At 43.5% G+C, this 19,856-nt stretch overlaps 1 protein-coding gene across 5 annotated transcripts in view; it reads left to right on the top strand.

Annotated features, from left to right (window-relative positions):
* Window positions 1–449: 449 nt before the first annotated feature.
* The window catches only part of HERC1 (HECT and RLD domain containing E3 ubiquitin protein ligase family member 1), a 108,503-nt gene continuing 89,096 nt past the window's right edge, over window positions 450–19,856 (top strand). For 4 of the 5 annotated variants that reach the window (XM_009943332.2, XM_075431288.1, XM_075431287.1 and 1 more), the window contains exon 1: window positions 450–734. The gene's annotated coding sequence lies outside the window, so the exon portion shown is untranslated. Of the gene's footprint in view, window positions 735–7,007; window positions 7,130–19,856 lie in introns of those variants that run through there. The other variant, XM_075431285.1, reaches the window with a different exon arrangement.

Below are 19,856 nucleotides of genomic sequence, written 5' to 3'. Positions count from 1 at the left end.
GATAAACTAAAGTATTATTTTTTTTTTCTACTTATGAAAATGGAGACTGGAACAGTGCTGCATAAACTGCGCACACTTTTAATCTTTATTCCTTAAATTGATTACCTCTCTAGACAAGCAAAACAGAGTACTAGTGCTTCCTAGAAACAGTTCAAGCGTTACTTTGCTACTGAGTCCAGTTTCATGTGATGTAACTCTCCGTAAATATTAACTCGTGAGATACTGTGGCTACTCATTTTTGGACAGCAGTGAGTTTACTGTGCGTGAAGCTAATGTGTACAGGCACACATCTCTTGCGTTACTATGCTTGGCAGTCCTCCAGCACACTTCCCTGTGTCCTGCCAAGACTAACCAGTCTGTTTGCTGCTCTTGCTCCAGGGCCGTGATAGCTGGATAACCTCTCTGTTTTAAATGCAAAGGGACAGCTAGTCTCAGTCTGTCTGCGTCTGGGCACTCCGGTAGTAAGCACAAAGGTGATGTTAGAGCCCTGCGTTGTCTCTTGCTCGCATTTCCATCCAGCGGTCTCGGTTTGCCTTGCTCACTGAGTGGGAAAGACTCTGGTGGGGAGGGGGGGGTGGTGAAACAATGGTGACAAGTACTGTTCTTTTCCGAAGTGTACTGCTAAAGGGGTAGGAAGCAGGGCCACAACTGCGGGATTGTGCAACAGAGGTTCTTAACAGAAAGCAGAGGACCAAAACTCACTCATGAGGCCCTAAAGGTATTGCGACCAACCGGTAAGAGAACAACTGGGGAGTGGCAATCCTAGGAATTCTACTTTGACCATTGGTCATTTGTCGCTGAACTCTTTCTAGTACCTTTATGCATATAATTACTATTATGACACAATATTTAAGCTGCACTTTGGCTGTGCACCGGGTGCCATCATACTGAGCTAATGTGGATTGCTAATCGTTTCGAAGTTCTAATAACCTTGCTACATATGCTCAAAATGGTTTGTACCCATGCAAAGATTAGTTTGGAATTAGTCTTTTGTGTGAATTTTGATGTTACTTAGTTGTTCCTCTATAATCCTTTTATTTTCCCCTTTATGTTCTCACTGTCTTCCAGTGCAAACCCCTCCTGTTCCCCATGTGTTTTTCCCATTTCTTCTCTGGTGTGTTTCCTGTTCCAGTCTGGCCGAGGGCATTTCTGAGGTGCAGAACACTGTTTCACCCAGACTGGCTTGTGACAGTTTGAGAAAGTTACCAGCTAGCTAAAGAAAGAGAGAGATGGTGATGAATTGAATCAGATCTTGAATTTGAAGTTGCTTCAGACTGGTTCCTACTCTGCGTTTCAGAACACGTTGGGATCTGGCAGCAGCAGAAGGGAAGTGACACAGCCACCTGCAATCCTGAGCTCTGGAAGTGCTGATTGTGTAGCAGCCATGACTTGTGCTGGGATAAGAGCCAGCTGGCATCTGGATGTGGCTTTAGGTTGCTTTCTAATAAATAACAGTATGGCTCAGCTTGGCGTGAACAGGAAGCGCCATGCAGAAGGACATGAGTCAGAAGATGAAATTAGTGACTGACACAGATGCATATATTTCAGTACCTCCACATTTGGCATCCCTGCACAGGCAAAATGTTCTAATAACAGCTCCCCTCATACACCTTGGATCCACAGGAAAAGAGCTAGTGGCGTGATGAGTAACGTACAGAAGACATAGGTGAATGGTATTTTTAGCCTAGCAATCAATTTTTCCGGACACTTCATGGACTGGTGTAGGCTGGCTTAAGTCATGTTTCTTAGTGTTTGCGACTGCTGCTTCCGCATCTCGTCAGTGACTGACACAAGCTCCTTTCCTCATCTTCTAAGCAGTAAACTTGCCTCTCTAAAATACTTCTCTTTTGCCTCATGTAAATTGTGAACTCATTGGGCAAGAGGAGTGTCTTGCCATTAAATGAGTCCTCACAGAAACAGTTGTTTCAAGACTTTTCTTTATTGGGGTGAGTATACAATATGAGACTCTTCTCGTGTGTTTCTAAACATGAAGAGCAGCATTTAGTTGGGCACAGCGGGGTCCTGGTCTAGTTAAGTAACTGCACAGGCAGATAGTTGTGAGTTTAATAACACTCAAGAGTGACAAAAGCTTTACCCACACAGCCCTAACTGCAAGATAGGGTCACAAGCAGTAATTTGGTGTCTTGTGATCAATCAAGGAGATTATGTTCAGTGTCTTTTTGTTGCTGGTTTGGGCTCTTCCTTTTTTTTCCCATCGACCATTTATTAACTTGTGTCGCAGAAACATCCAATGTCCATTATTCTAGTGGTTGTCCCATTTCTGTATAAAATAATTTCTGAGTCACATCCAAAACCATATAGACTCCTTTCATTGCCATGACAACAGCAAGGCATGCCAATGTTGGCAATGTCTGCTGGGAAAAAAAAAATCAGTAAAAGCAAAACACAGTTAATTGAGATATTTCATACATAAATCCGATTTTCTGCAGTGATCCAAAATTATCTTGTATTGTGGAGAAGTAGTTAAGAACAAGCCCCAGATAAATAGCTTAGTCTAATGCTGGATGTTGGGCCCTGTCCTAGGCACTGCATTACAAAAGAAGATCTTGCAAAAATAGTGAGAGTGGAATTGGATATAGCCCTAGTATAATGTCTGGATCAGAAGAGGATAGAGTTAAGTGGGGTTACTAAAAATAAAGGATAATTACTAAGAGTTTTAGAAAAAGAAAGACTTGATTTTAAAGTGCATGTTATTCTTGCGTTACCATACCTTTCTCATCATTGCCGAAGATTAAAAGTACATTTGGTGAGATTACAGAACAATACATTTAAAACTAATAAATAATGCAGCAACTCATATAAAATAATAGGAAATCACTGATGTAAAACAAGTCTTGTAGAGCTGAATGATAGAAGAAATCTGCCTTCGTGCAAGTGAATCTGGGAAGGAGGAAAGCCAGGGATGTAGGACTTGAGAGATCTGCGATCATCGGGAGGGATTATTTCTGTTTTAAAGAAGCGGTGGGAGCACAGAGCTGATGGAGGTGGTGTCTACGGCCTGCTTTCCTTTGGAACCTGCATGGTCCTATGGGCTTTCTGCTGGCCTCCCTCTGTGCTTTGAGCCTAAGATGGAGGTGGTCTTGGAAGTAGAAACTGAGCAGGGATGTCCTGCAGCCAGGGCATTACCTGCCGAACTCTAGAAATGTGTAGGTTTTGAAGACTTCTGCTTAGGCTTGCTGTTAAGGAGGGGGAGAGGATGAATGGTGTTACCCACCAAGGACCTGTGATTCAGGTTTTCCTGGCCTATGTCTGGAGTTCTCTCATAAAATTCTCAACTTTTTTTGTGTTGTTTTCGCCCTGCTAGTATGTAGCTGCAGATGGCTGGAGGGCTAATCTTTCCTCTGATGTGTCCTCAGGGTGCCTGAAAGAGTTTCAGGAGCCTCTGCAATTTCCAGAGGATGGAAGTGCTATGTTTTCATTTAATGATAGTTTGACTCTCAAATGAAGTGGCTGATTTCCAGTGGCAGCCGTAGGCGATGTCAGAGCAAATGTAGATCTGGTTCGCCTTATTTACACCCTTATTTTTAGACCTACTGGTGCTGCTGTAGACTAGGATGCTGTTGGCATTGTTTGGGTTCTTGGGAACTTTGACAATACTTGCCTGCTTAGTACAAGGAGATGGAATAGGCCTCCGTGTCCCTTGCTGTCCTGGGTTTTCTTTGGGTCGGGGAGTGCAGACAGCTCAGGCAGCGTAGCCCCTGGTGAGTGGGGGCTCTGGCTCTGAAAGAGCCCTCCTGGACTCCCAGCGAAACTGGGGAAGTCACTGGAGTTCCAGATGCTGTTGGAGACTTACCAGATTGAGGTTAGTATCAAATAGTAACAGTTGCTATCTAATAAACAAGCTTCAGGTGAGAACTGAAAAAGATAAATTGCAGTGGTTCTCTGGGGGATGTTGGCAGTTCTCCATGCTGAAAATTTTATAAAGGTTGGGTACACCAAGCTGGATTTTCCTTTCTTTTGTTGTCCCTCTTACCCCCACCTTTAGTTGGCAGCATGCTGCTTTGTGACAGTAGCGATCGGCAAAGATTTTCAAGGCATCTTAGAGAATTAGGTACTTTGATTACAACAGTCTATATTATAGTCATCACGTATGTTTAAAAAGATACATATTTGAAAATGATAGGAAGATTTTTAATTTAGAACACTACTGTTAATTTGCTTCCTTGGTTCTTCTGATGTTCTTGGCACCTCGGGTCCCAGTCTAGAGAGTGGCTGCGTAACATCTCCAGTGTAACTCCGATTCTGAAATCAGTGAGCCTCTGTGGAGGGATACATCTGCATATAGGCAGATTGCATGAGTCCTGGGCTCTCAGCATTGCAAGGTGATTGATGGGCTGTGACAAACAAAACAAGAAAACCTTGCAGCTTTATGGACTCAGTATCTAAGTGTACGTAACGTAAAAACATTAAACATTTGCAAACCTAAGAACTTCCTTGACAATTGTACAACACTTGGTTGCTGGTGGAGCCTGCAAGCCATGAAAACCTGCTGTTAATGATAAGGTTTGTCTCAGTGCTGTGGTTAACATAAGTTTGTGGGTGTGGGGGTTCTGAGCGTGCTGAAGACTACCGTCTAGTCTTGTCTGTCTGTTCTGCGGAATGGCAGATCTGCTGGATGTTTCTGAAATTGACGTGTCTGTTGAATTTCTAAAGTTTATTTCTTATACAGCATCCTTTAGCTGCCGTCTTTTAAATACTTAAAGAATGCTTTAAGAAGTTTTTAGTATTTACCCCATTTTCGATGGTTTGGTCTGTGTGCTTTAGCTTGGGTGGGCCAAAGACTATTTTCAAAGCACGGTGTTTGGGTTTTATTTTGCTGCAAAGAATTATGAATCTGTGAGTAGCCTTTTACGGGGACAGAATAAAGAGCCATGTGTACTGGGATCTGCCTCCAAAGCTGCCAGTGTCATTTGATCTACTTTTGGTTGTAACTTGTGAAGCACAACAGCCCCTCCGGGGAGCTGAGCTCTGCCCTTGTTGAACCCCCTAACCGCTTCATACCTCAGAAGGAACTGTGATGGATTGCGCGTTGGGCTGAGGGGGACTTACACTGCGGCAAAATGCAGCCGGGATGGGCTGTAGGGCAAGGACGTATGGATGGGAGCACTGGTCCGTCGGCACTGTGCGTCTGCACAGAGCCGCCAGCAGATGCCTGGGGAGAGGAGGCAAGAGCAGGCAGACGGTGACGTGTCCCTGTGTACTCCCTGGCCCCCAGCGGTCTGCGGGGCAGGGTGTTCATCAAACAGAGGAGGGGTCTGTGGTAATCTGGGGTGGATTTTTTTTTCTTCTTTCTTGTTTTTCTCCAGTCCCATTTTGATTCCAGGTAAACTCTTGCTATGTGGTGTCCTGCAGCAAGGTGTTCTACAGATTGCTTACCTGCGTCTGAAGAAATAATCCCTCTTCTGCGTGTTTTCAATTGGACATCTGCTAGTTCTGCTTGTTAGCCTCCAGCTCTTCCGCCGGAAGAGAGGATAAACAGTTGTTCCCTGCTCACCTGTTTCACGTCACCCATCTTTGTAAACCTCCTTTCCTGTCCTGCCTTAGGCTGGTGTAGCCAAACGTCTGCAATTGCTCCTCGCATAGGAGATTTTTCCCCCTGCTTCTCTCGCCAGGTTTCCCATTTATTGAATGAAAGCCATTAACAATGTGTACTGTTCAGTTGTGACATCCCTGCCGTTGTGTGGCCCACAACCAGTCGGCGTGGGTAGAACTGACGTTTCGCATTGTTTCTGGGCAGCGTGGCCTCGCTGCTCTCTTGGCGTGTCCGCGTTGCTGCCACTGGCCTGGCCTGGAGTTCAGTCTCAGTAGTGTGCTGCTCCTGCTTTACACCCAGAATTTCAGTCCCCAGTGACACTTTTACTGCCTGTTGTTGCTATCCTGTTCGTTTCGTTAAGCCAAAGCTTCCTCCAGCCTACTCCTGCTCCTCCGCCGGCGTGACCTGCCTTGCCCTGCCTGCATATTTCTGTCCCTGCACGCAGCCCCCATTTCTCTGCCTTTCCTGCGCATCTGTCGGGTCGGTATCCTCATCGGAATTAGCTATCTCATTCCTCTGACCTGTTCTTTAGCTTGCTTTTATGCAAAACCAGTTGTCTGCTGCTCCTTATGCTTCGAGGAGCTACTGGAGAGAGTCCAGCGGAGGGCTACGAGGATGATGAGGGGACTGGAGCATCTCTCCTATGAGGAGAGGCTGAGGGAGCTGGGCTTGTTCAGCCTGAAGAAGAGGAGGCTGCGAGGGGACCTTATAAATGGTTATAAATATCTGCAGGGTGGGTGTCAGGAGGACGGGGCCAGACTCTTCTCAGTGGTGCGCAGTGACAGGACAAGGGGCAACGGGCACAAACTGAAGCAGAGGAAGTTCCGTCTGAACATGAGGAAGAACTTCTTCACTCTGAGGGTGACGGAGCCCTGGCCCAGGCTGCCCAGGGAGGCTGTGGAGTCTCCTTCTCTGGAGATATTCCAGACCCGCCTGGATGCGGTGCTGTGCAGCCTGCTCTGGGTGACCCTGCTTCGGCAGGGGGGTTGGGCTGGGTGACCCACAGAGGTCCCTTCCAGTCCCTGCCATGCTGGGATTCCGTGAGGAGACCGCCCAGCAGCCGCTTCGGTGCCGCTCTCGTTCCCCTTGCCATTTTGGCCGGGGAGAAGCCACCCGCGCTGCAGCGCTGCCCCTGCCCTCTGCCCGGGCTCGCCGAGCCTGCCGGCCGCCCTCCCGCCGCTGCCCTGCCCCGCTCGGCCCCCGGTGCCCGCCGGTGCGGGGCCGGGGCGCGGGGGGCCGTGGGCCGGGCTCGGGCCCTTCCCGCCGTCTCTCCCGCCCACGGCGCCGCAGAGCGCGGAGTGCCCAGCCGCGCGCCCGCCTCCTCCGCCGCGGAAGCGCTGCGGCGCCTCGCGGCCCTGCGCGCGGAGGCGGGGGGGCGGCGGGCGCCTCGCGAGACGCGCGCGGTAGCCCCGCGAGATCTCGGCGCCGCCCTCCCCGCGCGCCCGCCCGCGTCATGTTTTCTCTTTGACAAGCCGCCGCCGTGGGGAAGGACGCGGCTCCCCGCGGGCGCTCGCCGCTCGCCCCGGCCGCGTCGGAAGACCCGGGCCGAGGTCCGCCCGCCCCCCCCGCCGCCCGGTGAGCGCTCGGTGGCGGGGGGTGGTGGGGCCGGCCACCGGCGGGGACAGGGCCGGGAGGCCCGAGCGAGGCGGGGCAGGGGGGCTCTCCTCAGCGCCGCTCCCCGCCGGAACGGAGGCACGAGTGCCTGGCGGGGCGCGGCCGCAGGGGCAGAGCGGCAGCCTCGGGCGGGGCGGCCGCACCCCGCGCTGCGGGGGGAGGCGGGCGGGGCTGACGGGGGGACGGGGGGTCGGTGCCCTGCCCCTGAGGGGGGAGGCGGCGGGCACTCGGCAGCTCTGCCGCCTCTGGGGGGGGAGGCGGGGGCGCTTTACACCGCCTGGAAAAGGCGCAGGCTGTGCGGGATCCGCGTCGCGCTTCGGCCGGGATCCGCGGGGCCGCTGCTTTTCTCCTCTAGTCTCACGAATGCGGCTGCAGCATGGCCGTGCGCTCCTCACGGGAGCCGTCAACGCCTCGCTGGCTGCGTGCAGCCGAGGTGGGTCCGGCTGGGGTCACGAAGTCCTGTCTGGAATTGGCTACACAGGCCTTTATCAGCTGTGTGTGCGGCTGGAGGTGTTCTGTCTATCTCGAGGCCTGTCATCTCAATTGCATCGGCTCCCCGTGGCTTATTTGGTGGCGCTTACTGGTAGTACTGAAAAATTGTATGTATGCTTTTACTTCCAGAATCACAGAATGGTGGGGGCTGGAAGGGCCCTCTGGAGATCACCCAGTCCAACTCCCCTGCCGAAGCAGGGTCACCTGGAGCAGGCTGCACAGGGCGGCGTCCAGGCAGGTTTGAGTATCTCCAGAGAAGGAGACTCCACAGCCCCTCTGGGCAGCCTGGTCCAGGGCTACACTTAAAGATTATTTATTTTGTATTCTAAAGTGATGTCTTGGCAGGTGGTTGGTTTTCTTTTTATTTTAGCTGCATACAGTTAACTTCTTTTATAAGTTAGTGTGTACAAGCTGCTTTTCACGTTTTTTAGGGGCATAACCCTATTGTTATGCTCTCTTCCTTTCACAATGTACGTAGGAGAGGTTTACATGCACCTGGTAAAATGTCTTCATCTTCTGTTAGTTTAGACCTGCTCTTCATGTCACGTATTGAAGCTGATTGTTGCTTCATGGACTGTTTAATTTGCTGCAGCTGGGACCACGTGCTCTGCATACATGTGTGCTTATTACATACATGTAGATATGTGTATATTTACACGTGGATGTAAGTGCCATGAGCTTGAGCATACTTGTAGTTTAGCAAAGTGTTCTATGCTGTTACTTCATAGCAAAACCTCAAAGCTATAAATTCACACGTACTGAATTTAACGCTCCTCGTTAGAGGGCCCATGTAAACCACCTCTTCTCCGCTACATTGGGATGTGGGGCTGAGGAGAACTTGGACATCAGGACTGAGTCTCACATAATTATGGGGAGAAATATAATAGACGTTTAATCTGCAAATGTGGATTGTATACCTGGTCAGCCTGCTACTGCTTCCCAGTATTCTAAAAGGAATGTATTAGTTTTGTGTGAAAGATTAGAAGCTGTACGATGTTAATGTGCTACAGGACAGAAGAAGGGCATTGCCAGTCTCCTGTATCCTTGCACTTAAAGGAATTTGTTAGCTGGCTTTGTACACAGTAGTTGTCTCTCAGAATGAAGCATCTTCGGGCTCCCTGTCTCCGTGTATAAACAAACCTGTATATATTTGAAGCTTTTCTCTCTGCTCTTATGTTCTTTTTTTAAATGCATTGTGTATGTTTTGTTCGTTGTCTTGCCATTAAAGGTAACCATGTTTTTGTGGCTGGCAGCATGTAAGTTGAAGAGGGGGTGAGGGTGTTGAAAATCTTTTCTGCAAGCTGTGTAAAGGAGATATGGATATGTTAATTAAGAATAATAGGGATATAAAGTCTTTGACTTATTTTTGCTGAAGGATGACTTGGCGTAGTAAGAATACAACACAGCATTTTTTAATGCATTTAATCCTTGAACTGAAAGATAGTTTACTAGTGAAAGCTTTTTATTCTGTTATTTCATAGCAGAATTAAATGGATATTAGTTAATTATGAAAAGATTTAAGTGGCCTGACTAAAAATCTCTGTTGTTTTTTGTCTTTACCAGTTTCAGATAGCCATAATCTTCATTTTTTGAAGAAAATAGTGCAGGGGTGCTCTGCATGTTTTAAAGTGTCAGTGATGATTGGAGTGGGACCATTTTGCAGAGGGAAAAGCTACACGTGAAATTAGTCAGTGGGTTTTGGTAGCAAAATTACAAGTATATACATTTAAATACTGTTGTTTGACTCACTTTTAGTATTCCAATCTTTTTTTTCCATTTTTAATATAATTATTCTTGTAATTATCATGGAGTAGAGTTAAGCACTTTTATCCCCATAGGTAATGGAGAAAAAAAATCACGAGTATTTCAGGAAGACTTAGTGGAGCAGGCATTTGAGTTCTGGTCATAGGTTGTTGTGGATTCGTTAATCCTTTCAATACAACAGTCTGCTTTCCTAGGGCTGCTGAAGTAGCTGGCGGTGTGCTGCAGCTGTGTACTGTGCATCATAGTAAGGTCATAGTAACCCTTGTAATTTCTGGAAATGAAGGAAAAAAAATGCGTGGAACCCAGTGGCTGTGGAATTTGCCAGTCAACAGCAAGTGTAATTGTGGCCTGGGAAATGGCCGGGTATATTCTCTGGCCGTGACTGCCTGTTGTGATTGACGTGATGTCATCAAGTTAGTTGGGAGTATGGTCAGGTGGCTCAAGCCATCATGTTCTCTGCTGGAAGCTGGAATTAATTTACTGTTTAAAGAAGAGCCTACAGTTTGAGTCCTCTTTACTAATAATAAATTTTTTTTGCCATCAGCGCTGTTTAATACAGAAATTTCGTCCTCAAACATTTCCTTACAAATGCATGAATTCATACAAAAGTTCCTTTTTCAGTTAGTTATACTGGGAGTACTCTGAGGCAAGAAATTGGAATGTTAACACAAGGTGCATACTTTGCTTATTTTGCATGGAAGTTGCAGTCTAGCTCTTGAATACTTTTTTTAAACACGCAGAAATAAGAAATTGCATATTAAAGCAAGAATGGGCTCAATTGTATTTTAAAGTAGAGCTACCTGCACCTTATTCACTGTATTCCAGAGACAGAAGTTATTCAAGAACTTGCTAAGAGGACCGTCAAATAATTAGGTCGTAAGTCACCCCTGGAGGTCATACAGTCGTAGCAGAATCACAGAATGGTTTGGGCTGGAAGGGACTTTACAGATCACCTAGTCCAGCCCCACTGCCATGGGCAGAGACACCTCTCACCAGAGCAGGGTGCTCAAAGCTGGGTCCAACCTGACCTTGAATGTTTCCAGTGACGGGGCATCCACAGCTTCTCTGACAACCCGTGCCAGTCCATCGCCACCCCCAGAGTGAAAAGTTTTTTTTTAATATCCAATGTAAACCTGTCCTTTTCCAGTTTGAAACCATTGCCCCATGCCCTGTCACGACAGACCCTGTTGAAAAATGCTTTCTCCATCTTTCTTACACCCCTGCTTTGTATACATGTAGAAAGGCCGCAGTCCACCTCCTGCTTACATCAGAGCTAACCTGCAGCTTGAATGAGATCATGTGTCTGGTTGAAGTTTGAATGTCTATACATTCGCAGATTTTGCAGCCTCCTATCCATCAATGACTTTCTTAATTTAGAATTGTGATTACTAGTAAATGTATCTTAATAATTTTTCTAGTTTTTACAGGAAAGTATCTGTTCCTGTGTCTTGTGGTTGGAAGTATTACGACTACGTGGTTAGTAGTAGCACCAGTTAGCAGAAGTACAAGGGATTGTACCTTCAGGGGAGAGTGGTAGTGGTAAAACCTCACCAGGGTTTTCAGCCCTTTCCCTGTACGAGATCAGGCACTTTTGTTCCCTCAAATTGTTGGAACGTATTTGATGGATGGGGATGTCTGCTTCTTGGCTTCTCTTTTTACTAACTACTTTTGATTGTTATGTATGTGGCCTGTCTTCTGCGTTCTCAGCTTTTGTTTTAGTATGTTTTTATGCATCTCAAGCAGTAATGGATGAAATTGATTTTTGTAAGTTTCTCTGCTGAATAGTAACAATAAACTTTTATGTCTCTTCTCCTTGGGTAGGTTTTGTACAGCACCCCCGGGTACAAGGGTTTACATTCACAAACCATGATTAGGTTTTCGTATCATTATCTTTATAAACATAAGGGCAAAAAAGCAAATATATTTACTTTCTTATCAACTTAAAAATAACTTTGTCCTCTTTTTGTCTGTCTCCCAAAAGATTTTGGGAGTGACCAATTATGACCAGCTGAAATTGTAGGATTATATTGGTTTCAGTAGTAGACCTGATAATGAATAATAATAATAATAATCCTGAAGGAACCTGAAACTGTGTAGGGGGACTATATTTGGAAGACTATCAGCAGAACCTTAGCATGGCTTACCTGACAAATATTATGAAGCTAGGTGGAATTTAATGGAATTTAATAGAAAAGTTGATAGTTGGCTGCAGAATTAATCTGAATGAGGAGATTTGGTTTCCATATGCTGAGCAGAAGGCTGATACAAGGGGGAGAGATGGTGGACGTCGTGACCAAAAGAGACAGATATTCACATAAATCAGTTAATGTTAGCGTGTATTTTGTTGTAACAGTGAAGAACAATCTGCTGTAGCTGCTGTTCTTGCTTGCATTTTCTGGTTTAGTTCCTTTCACTCATTGTCTTGCTGTTCCAGATTTGTAGGAGATGATGGCTTATTGTTTCTGTGTTGTTTTACTGTCCATCTCCTATTATCTAGTACCACTCCCTTTTTTTTTTTTTTTGCGCGGGTCTTGCATTGCTTGTAGGTTTGTTGGCCTCTCACAAGGCAGCATTTTAATTACTTTTATATATTGCTGGTTTCTAAATTAACCTCTCAAGAAAAAGGCTGTAAATGTTGCTTGGAGCCCAGATACCTGTTGCTAAATCATACATTGACAGCCCTTTATTTATGAAAAAAAGAAATCAAGTTGAACAGTTTACTTTTAAGTGTACTTTCAGGTTGCAAAACTTGTAGAAGGGTTGCAAAAGTTGCTGCATGCTAACGGTAGCATGTGAAGCGTGATTCTTACTGGGACTTTACGCCTCCTTTGTAAGAAGTGTAAAAGGCTGGAATGGTAAAAAAGTTCGGGTAATGTGTCATTTTGTGGGATGTTAGGATGGGAACTCAGCAAAACCAGAAAACAGTCCTTCTGTTGCAGAAATTCAGGGTACATCTGTATCTTGAATTCTGCATTCAGTTCTGGAGTCCTACAGATGAACATATAGATGTACACACTGATGCTACAAGTATGTCATTATATCGATATAGATGATCATAGAGCAAAAAAGGAAAGAGGCAAAAGGCAAAGGAATGCGGTATGAATGATTAGAGGTATGCAGTGCTTCTGTGGTAAGAGAGAGTCTTTAGTTTCAGTTGATCCTGCAGAGGAGAAATAAAATAACCACATTTTTATGTGTCATAGTTGTATTTATTAGGTATTAGACAGAATATTGAGATAATAGTTTAGTAGACTTAGAAGAAAGACTTTGGTTTACTGGTAAGAGTGTTACATTTATTTGAATGAACAAAATAGTTTATAAGGGTTCTAAGTGCTTATGCTGCAAAACTGAAATGTTGCAACTTTCAAGAGATTCCACTTGTATAGCGGAATTGTAGTATTATTATAAAAGTGAGGCAGTAAATAGAAACATATTGCATTAAGTTTTTGGTCATATTTCAAATAACCTAATTGTTCCAGACCTGTGATCAGCTATGTATACAGAACTTCTGCTTTCTTAAGAGCGTATCTAAAATAACATCCCAGAAAGAACAAGATTTTGAATAGTCAGTCTCACTTCCAGTGAGTGAATTGAACTGTATTCTTAACGAGCGAGTAGAATTACCTGATTATTCTGATTGTGAAAGCTTTCCTGAGTTTTGTGTAAGCCATAAAGAGCTTGATTTTTCTGGCCTATGGGCAGAAATTATTTCTCACTGTTGCAAGCAAAGATTTAACTACTCTGGACAGTGCTGGGAGCTGTAGTGCGCCCTGGCTGCCATCTGTTTTAAGTGTTAAATTTTCGAATCCTTTTCAGAAACCACCCAAGTGACATCATGCTTAAAGTACCTCTAGCACAGTTCGCTCTAGGACCACTCATGCTGAAAATAGTAAATTAAACTGCTGTGAACTTGAGAAAGATTGTCATCAGTGAACACACACTGAAGAACCCTGTCCTTCAGAAGTACGCAAATCTGCTTGTTTTGCTTATTTGTTAAAGTTTTTCTTTTCTTGCACTTTTTTTTAGAAAATATCTTTACTTGTCCACTGGGGAAAGGTGGTATAGCATTACTGTGAGGCAGTAAATAGAATTCAGGCGTATGAGTTTCACAACCAGCTCTTCACATGTTCTTCAATTTTGGTGTTTCCTGCCTTTAATTTGACTGTGCAGACTTCCAGCTTCTTGTGTTACAAGCTTTTGTAATGAAGTTCCCATAAAATAGTTAAACGTAGTCAGCATCTTACAAAGGTTGCTGAAATTTCTAATTGCAGAGAGGAAAGAGTGAGTGAGTGCTTGTGAGGTTTATTTTTCCTCTGAAAAAATTAGAACATGTAATGTTTGCAGTATTATAGGTGCAGTTTTTCAAGAGCTTTGCAGAAAATAATGCCTTCGGCGGATTTTGTAGCAGTTCTAAGAGTCTGTGCACTTACCTTCTGTCAGTTATTGTTTTTGTCTGTGCTTGATTTCTGCTGCCTAGTCAGACTAGGTTAAAGAAAAATGTGGTAATATGTACCTTTGTTAAATTCTGACCTTGTTAATATCTTCAGTGTGTGTGCAAGAATCACTGATGTAAGAAAATGTATTTTCTTTGTACTGATTGAAGATACTATGTCTCGGTTTATGCACATTGGTTCTCAGATTGTGGTTCATCAAGTGGTACTGTCTTCCTGTTTCCAGAATTAAGAAGCTTCTGGATCATAATTAACTGTTTTTTCATTACCTTTCTACTACAGATTCTTATGTTTTGCTACAGCGTATTACAACTTAACCCTTTGTAAGTATTAAAGTAATTTTCTAGGTCTTCCCACATACCTTCTGGCTTTTGGGGTAGACTGTTGAAGCTGTTTTTAATTGCTTTATACCCAACCGTTATTTATACAGGGAGTGAATGATCCTACATTTTATTCAGTTGACATTGTAGGGAGAAATAAAATTAGCTACAGCAGAGTTTGGATAGAATGTTAAATTTCATTCTTCTAGTATTCTAGGAGTTGCTCAGATATTTCTATAATTACAAGTGATAATGTCTGTGGTTTTTCTCTCTAGAAACATAGTGCTGACTTACGGTTGAATCATAATATTGCTTCCTACAATGCATGATTCTCCTCTCTTTTCTCTGGCTGACATGCCATGCTTTTTCTGAGCAGAAGAACGTGACAGTGTTTTCCAAATCTTCAAGTTAAGAGGCTTTTGTGTTTTGTGTAGTTTATAATTGTAGGAGTTTGTGATGATGACCTGATAGTCGAAACTTCCTCAGCTGTATGACTCGTGATGAGATACTTCTGTTTGCAAAATCTCTTAGAAATGTGGATTTTCTTTTAAAAAATTAGAAAAAAAAAAGTAAATGGAAGATTTGTGCTCTGCTTTCTGTTTGAGTGGCAGACTGCAAAAGTGCAATCAGGTGTGCTTAGCGGGAAGTATTATTACTATTTAAGAGAAAAGTAGCAGAGAAATACACTTACATGAGCCATAGAAAACTTTGGAACTTATAGTTGTGTTAGTTGATGAATGATTTTTAAAAGCTTGAGAATCTCCGTGGACTGTGACAAGTGATACGTAAAGATTAGATTAAAGCGTATTCCCCTTGTTTACTGTGGCCATCTGACAACACTTCATGTAAGATCAGTTTTGCTTTTTACCCCTGTATCACAGTGCTTATTTGTTTGGACCTTGTACACAGGGAGGAAAGCACAAAGTTGTAAAATAACAATTAAGCAGTAAGATTCGGGTATAAGCAGTGGGAAATAACTGCACTCGAAGATTTAGCTACATTTCTGAGTTGGTTGTTCAATTTTTCCTTTTAGCAGTCTGGGCACCAGTTGTGTCTTCTTCCTTGTAATCTGTGGGCTTTTATTACTATTTCAATTCTTGGTGCAATACCACTGGTTGCCCACATTTAGCAATGAGGTAGAACCACTGTGTTAGAGATAGCAATGCTTAAAAAAAAAAACCCACCTTAAAAGCAACACTGCCCTTCTACACATAGAGGTGATTTCTGTCTGTGCGCTAAGGACTGAGAAAATACGTTTTGTGGGGAAACTGGGCTCTTACACTCTCTGCTTTTTGAAATAGTAAGATAATATTCATGTCTCGCACTTATTAATGATATTTTTACAACCTTCTTTTAAGCAAAACACAAAACCCTCTACTTTTTCTTGCCTTGACTCTCATACCTAAATCGCTTCTTGCAGGAATTTAGTTATCTCTTTGGAGTTACCTAGAGCTGTACCTTAGCTTCCTGTTCCTCCCTCAAGAAGAAGCTCCAGTGTGTGCTGTAATCATTTTATGTAGCTTCTGTCCCGTCTCTCATGGCAGTCTTTCTCATAGATCTATACAGAGCACCTTCTCTGTAATCTTTTTTTTTATTTTTTGACTCTAAACCCCAAAAGGGAGCTTCCTATTTACTTATATTGGGATAAATTTGTCAGCTTTGTGGAGGCAGTTCTTGGGTGACAATTTCAAATATTTCCCATAATTTCCAAGCTGATATGGAAAGGGAGGACTATGCAGATTCCTTCTGGAAAGGTGTGTATACATTCTGTCCAGGGCCAAGCTTTCCTGCTAAGCTCAGAAAACGGACCTTTATAACCTTACAAGCTTTGACCTGCGACCCCATTCTAACCTCCTGTTTTAATTATTGTTATTTATTCCCCCTTGGAATATAGGAATATTTGCTGCACTTTCCAAATTGCAAAGTCTTTTGACTGTGCTGAATTTGAGAATTTCTCTTACTGTTTTGTAATGGTTTTTTTCCCCTCTGGTGAGTTATACTTACACTTGTATTTGAAGTTGATCAAAGCTGTCCCACTTCTCAGAGTGACAAGACTTAAAAGCTTCCTGGTTTCCAGAAGCTGTAGTAAAAATCTGAAAAAAAATCGTTCTTAGAGATTTGACAGTCTTCATATCTAAGCCAACCAGGTGGATTTATGGGAACTCTTTAGTGTTAGCTTTGTTTGCCTTCTAGAAAAATCTGCATTTTCCACAGATAATTTAGGAGGTGGTGGGAAGTGGCTGGAAAACTTACTGTTCCTTTCCAGTCCCATTTTACCTTTTGAATGGCACCTTATATAAACACAAAAATACATTTTACCTCATTTTCCCTGTAATTTGACTTTGATGTTAACTGTGATGTTTTGAAAGAGTTACTCCACTTCTGAAAATAAGTAATTGTTATATAGAAGTTATTTGTGCTTCAGACACATATACATGAAATACTGAAGTGTTTACAGCATATACTATAAATACTGATATATGTATATTTATGTATATATGAAAAATACTGAAACATTTATAGTGGAATACCTGTTTTGTTATATCTCCTGGTCAGTTTTACGTCAGGGTATCGCTTGTGCATCTGTACAGTCAGTGGCTTGGAATTGTAGATACATAATAAACAAAGTGAGATTTATTGCAAGGTCAAGTTCCTCTTTCTGTTTCGGAGTGTTTATATTGCTGTGGTGATAAAGAGAAGAAAGGAGCAGTATTTATAGTTTATCACTTCATTATTTGTTTCTGTTTCATGGAAATAAGTTGTAGATTTAGTCATAGCATCTCCAATCTCTTTTATTCTTACTGAAGGAATAGGAACAGTTCTTACTTCCTTAGATTATGCAGTTTTCCTCAGTAAAAGCGTTTACTGTTAGCCCTATTTCATTAGTGATATAAACTTAATTGAAAACTTTTTTGTTCAGTATTCTGTTATACTTATTGATTACTTGCAACAGGCCTTTCACATTTTAGTAGATGTGATTTATTAGTTATTTTAGGCAAGCTTACATCTCAAGAATGAACGTTTTAAGCGATCTGTAAGAAGTCGGTGGTTTCAGGCTGAATTAGTTCCTACTTGAGAAACCCAAACTCCTTAAGAACACTGAATATTTTAAATTTTTTAAAAATATTTGCTAGACCACTAAAGACTGCATTCTCTTCCTGAAATATGACGACTTTCCTCTTTTTCTCTACTTTTTAACACCAAAGGGAAGATCGTGTTACAATTATTATTAGCATTTACTCTGTCTTGCTGACAAATGCTTCCAGGCTCTTGGTTTTGTGTTTATTTTTTGCGAGATGCAGCAGGCAGTGTCTAAACCAAAACCTCTTTAAAATCGTCATGCAGGTACATAGATGAACAGAAATATATGGAAAAAGGGGTAATTACATTTATTGTAAACTTTCATTCTCTCTGAGTTCTTGGCCATTTGGAAATGCGTGCCAAACGTTTAATTATTATAACTATGTAATGCTTAAAATTGCTTGTAAGTTGATTTATTTGTGGTTGAAATGCAGCCTATTGTGTTCTTTTATACTTACTAATTATTGCAAGATGTGAAGACTTCCTGCTGAGCTTAGAATTTGGGTGATAATAGCCTGAGGTAGTTTGTGTATTTGGTGTTAGTCTGTTTACAGAACGGGGAAAACCGTGACCAGACCAGAAGAGGTGGCTGTTTTGTACTTTAGTGTTTGGAAACACAGATTCTGAAAGATGGGGGGGTGATCATTCCCCATGCCGTGAGATGTAGCTTTGGAAGTTGTAGGTTCGTCTTTGGGTGCATTTTAAGTGGTGGAGTGATAGGAAAGAACCTTTGTCTGTGCTGCAGGTAGTTTCCATGTTTCCTTTAACATTAAAAGAGAGCTCTCAAGCATATTTTCTTTTGTTATTTAAATATTCAATTCTCCTCTTAGCTCAGGAAAAAAACCCTCTTGATTATGTTGTTCTTGTTTTTACAGGTTTCATGGTTAAGTTCTGTTCTGCTCATTCCTGTTCATACGATGTAAGAGACAAGAGCAGCAGTTAGTGTCCCAATTGAAGTGGAGGGTAGCTAGCAGCTTTGTTCTACAGCTTGCAAATGCTCCAGCAGAGCGTTTGATGAATCTGAGCCTTTTCTTCAGTTCAGTTGTGGAGTCTGTAGCACTGTCTGTGACTCACAGAGCTATTAAGCATCATTTTGCCCCCAGCTTTAACATTAATTTCTGAGAGGGTGGTGGACAAATGCCTTCAACTTCTGCTTGGCAGCTGTTTGGAACTGCCAGTAGTGTCAGTAGGTTTCTTAATCTTCCTCCTAGCACTTGTTAATGAAAACCACTTCCTCGGCAGGCATTAAGCTGGACGAGAAATATCCAAATTCTTTTGTCCAGATAAAGTTTATAAGGTATGCAGTTGACCTTGCCCTGGGTTTTGCTGAAGGTAGTCTCATGCTTATATCTTTGTTCTACTTTCTTTCAAGTGTCTTCTTTACTCCTGATGTAACAGAGTTTCATTGGCTACACTTCATTAGTGTTTCCACTTGTGTAAATGTGTTCCTGAATTATTTTTTTTTCTTCCCAGGGTCAACTCTTAGGCAGAGGTATTCCCAGGTTGGTTTCTAACTTTATAACAAAGAACTTGGAAATTCTGAGTTAGCAAACAAGCCCTGATGGCAGCCTTAGTTACCTTCAGTTTTATTCTACTGCAGCTCAAGTTGCTGTTAGTGCTATTTTGAAAAAAATTCTACATCCGGGATACATAGAGATTTTTTTTAGGGTTTGATATTTTCATTTTTTCCTAACTGTTCCCTGGAGTAAGCTTTTGAAATAGGTGTTAAATTTTATGAGATTGTCTTGTAGTCCTTGTCAGCTGTGAGTTTTAAGTCCATTTTAGTTGAATCATAGAATCGTAGGTTGGAAAAGACCTCTAAGATCATCATGTCCAACCATCCACCACAACACGGTGAACACCTCCAGGGATGGGGACTCCACCACCTCCCTGGGCAGCCTGGTCCAATGCTTGACCACTCCTTCAGTAAAGAAATTTTTCCTAATATCCAGTCTAAACCTCCCCTGATGCAACTTGAGGCCATTGCCTCTCATTCTATCACTAGTTAGTTGGGAGAACAGACCCAACACCTGCCACACTACAACCTCCTTTCAGGTAGTTGTAGAGAGCAACAAGGTCCCCCCTCCGCCTCCTCTTCTCCAGACTAAACAACCCCAGCTCACTCAGCCGTTCCTCATAAGACTTGTTCTCCAGACCATCCACCAGCCTCGTTGCCCTTCTCTGGACACGCTCCAGCCCCTCAATGTCCTTCTTGTAGTGAGGGGCCCAAAGCTGAGCACAGCACTCGAGGTGCGGCCTCACCAGTGCGGAGTACAGTGGGACGATCACTGCCCTATCCCTGCTGGCCACACCATTCCTGATCCAAGCCAGGAGGCTGTTGGCCTTCTTGGCCACCGGGCACACTGCTGGCTCGTGTTCAGCCGGCTGTCGACCAACACCCCCAGGGCCTTTTCCACTGGGCGACTTTCCAGCCACTCCTCCTCAGGCCTGTAGCGTTGCGTGGGGTGGTTGTGACCCAAGTGCAGGACCCAGCACTTGGCCTTGTTGAACCTCATACGATTGGCCGAGGAACCTCATACGATTGGCCTCGGCCCATCGATCCAGCCTGTCCAGATCCCT

This window comes from Opisthocomus hoazin, chromosome 10, assembly GCF_030867145.1.
Source record: "Opisthocomus hoazin isolate bOpiHoa1 chromosome 10, bOpiHoa1.hap1, whole genome shotgun sequence".
Lineage (NCBI taxonomy): Eukaryota > Metazoa > Chordata > Aves > Opisthocomiformes > Opisthocomidae > Opisthocomus > Opisthocomus hoazin.
Note: the sequence above shows the minus strand (reverse complement) of the source record. Positions and strands in the feature narration are given on the sequence as shown.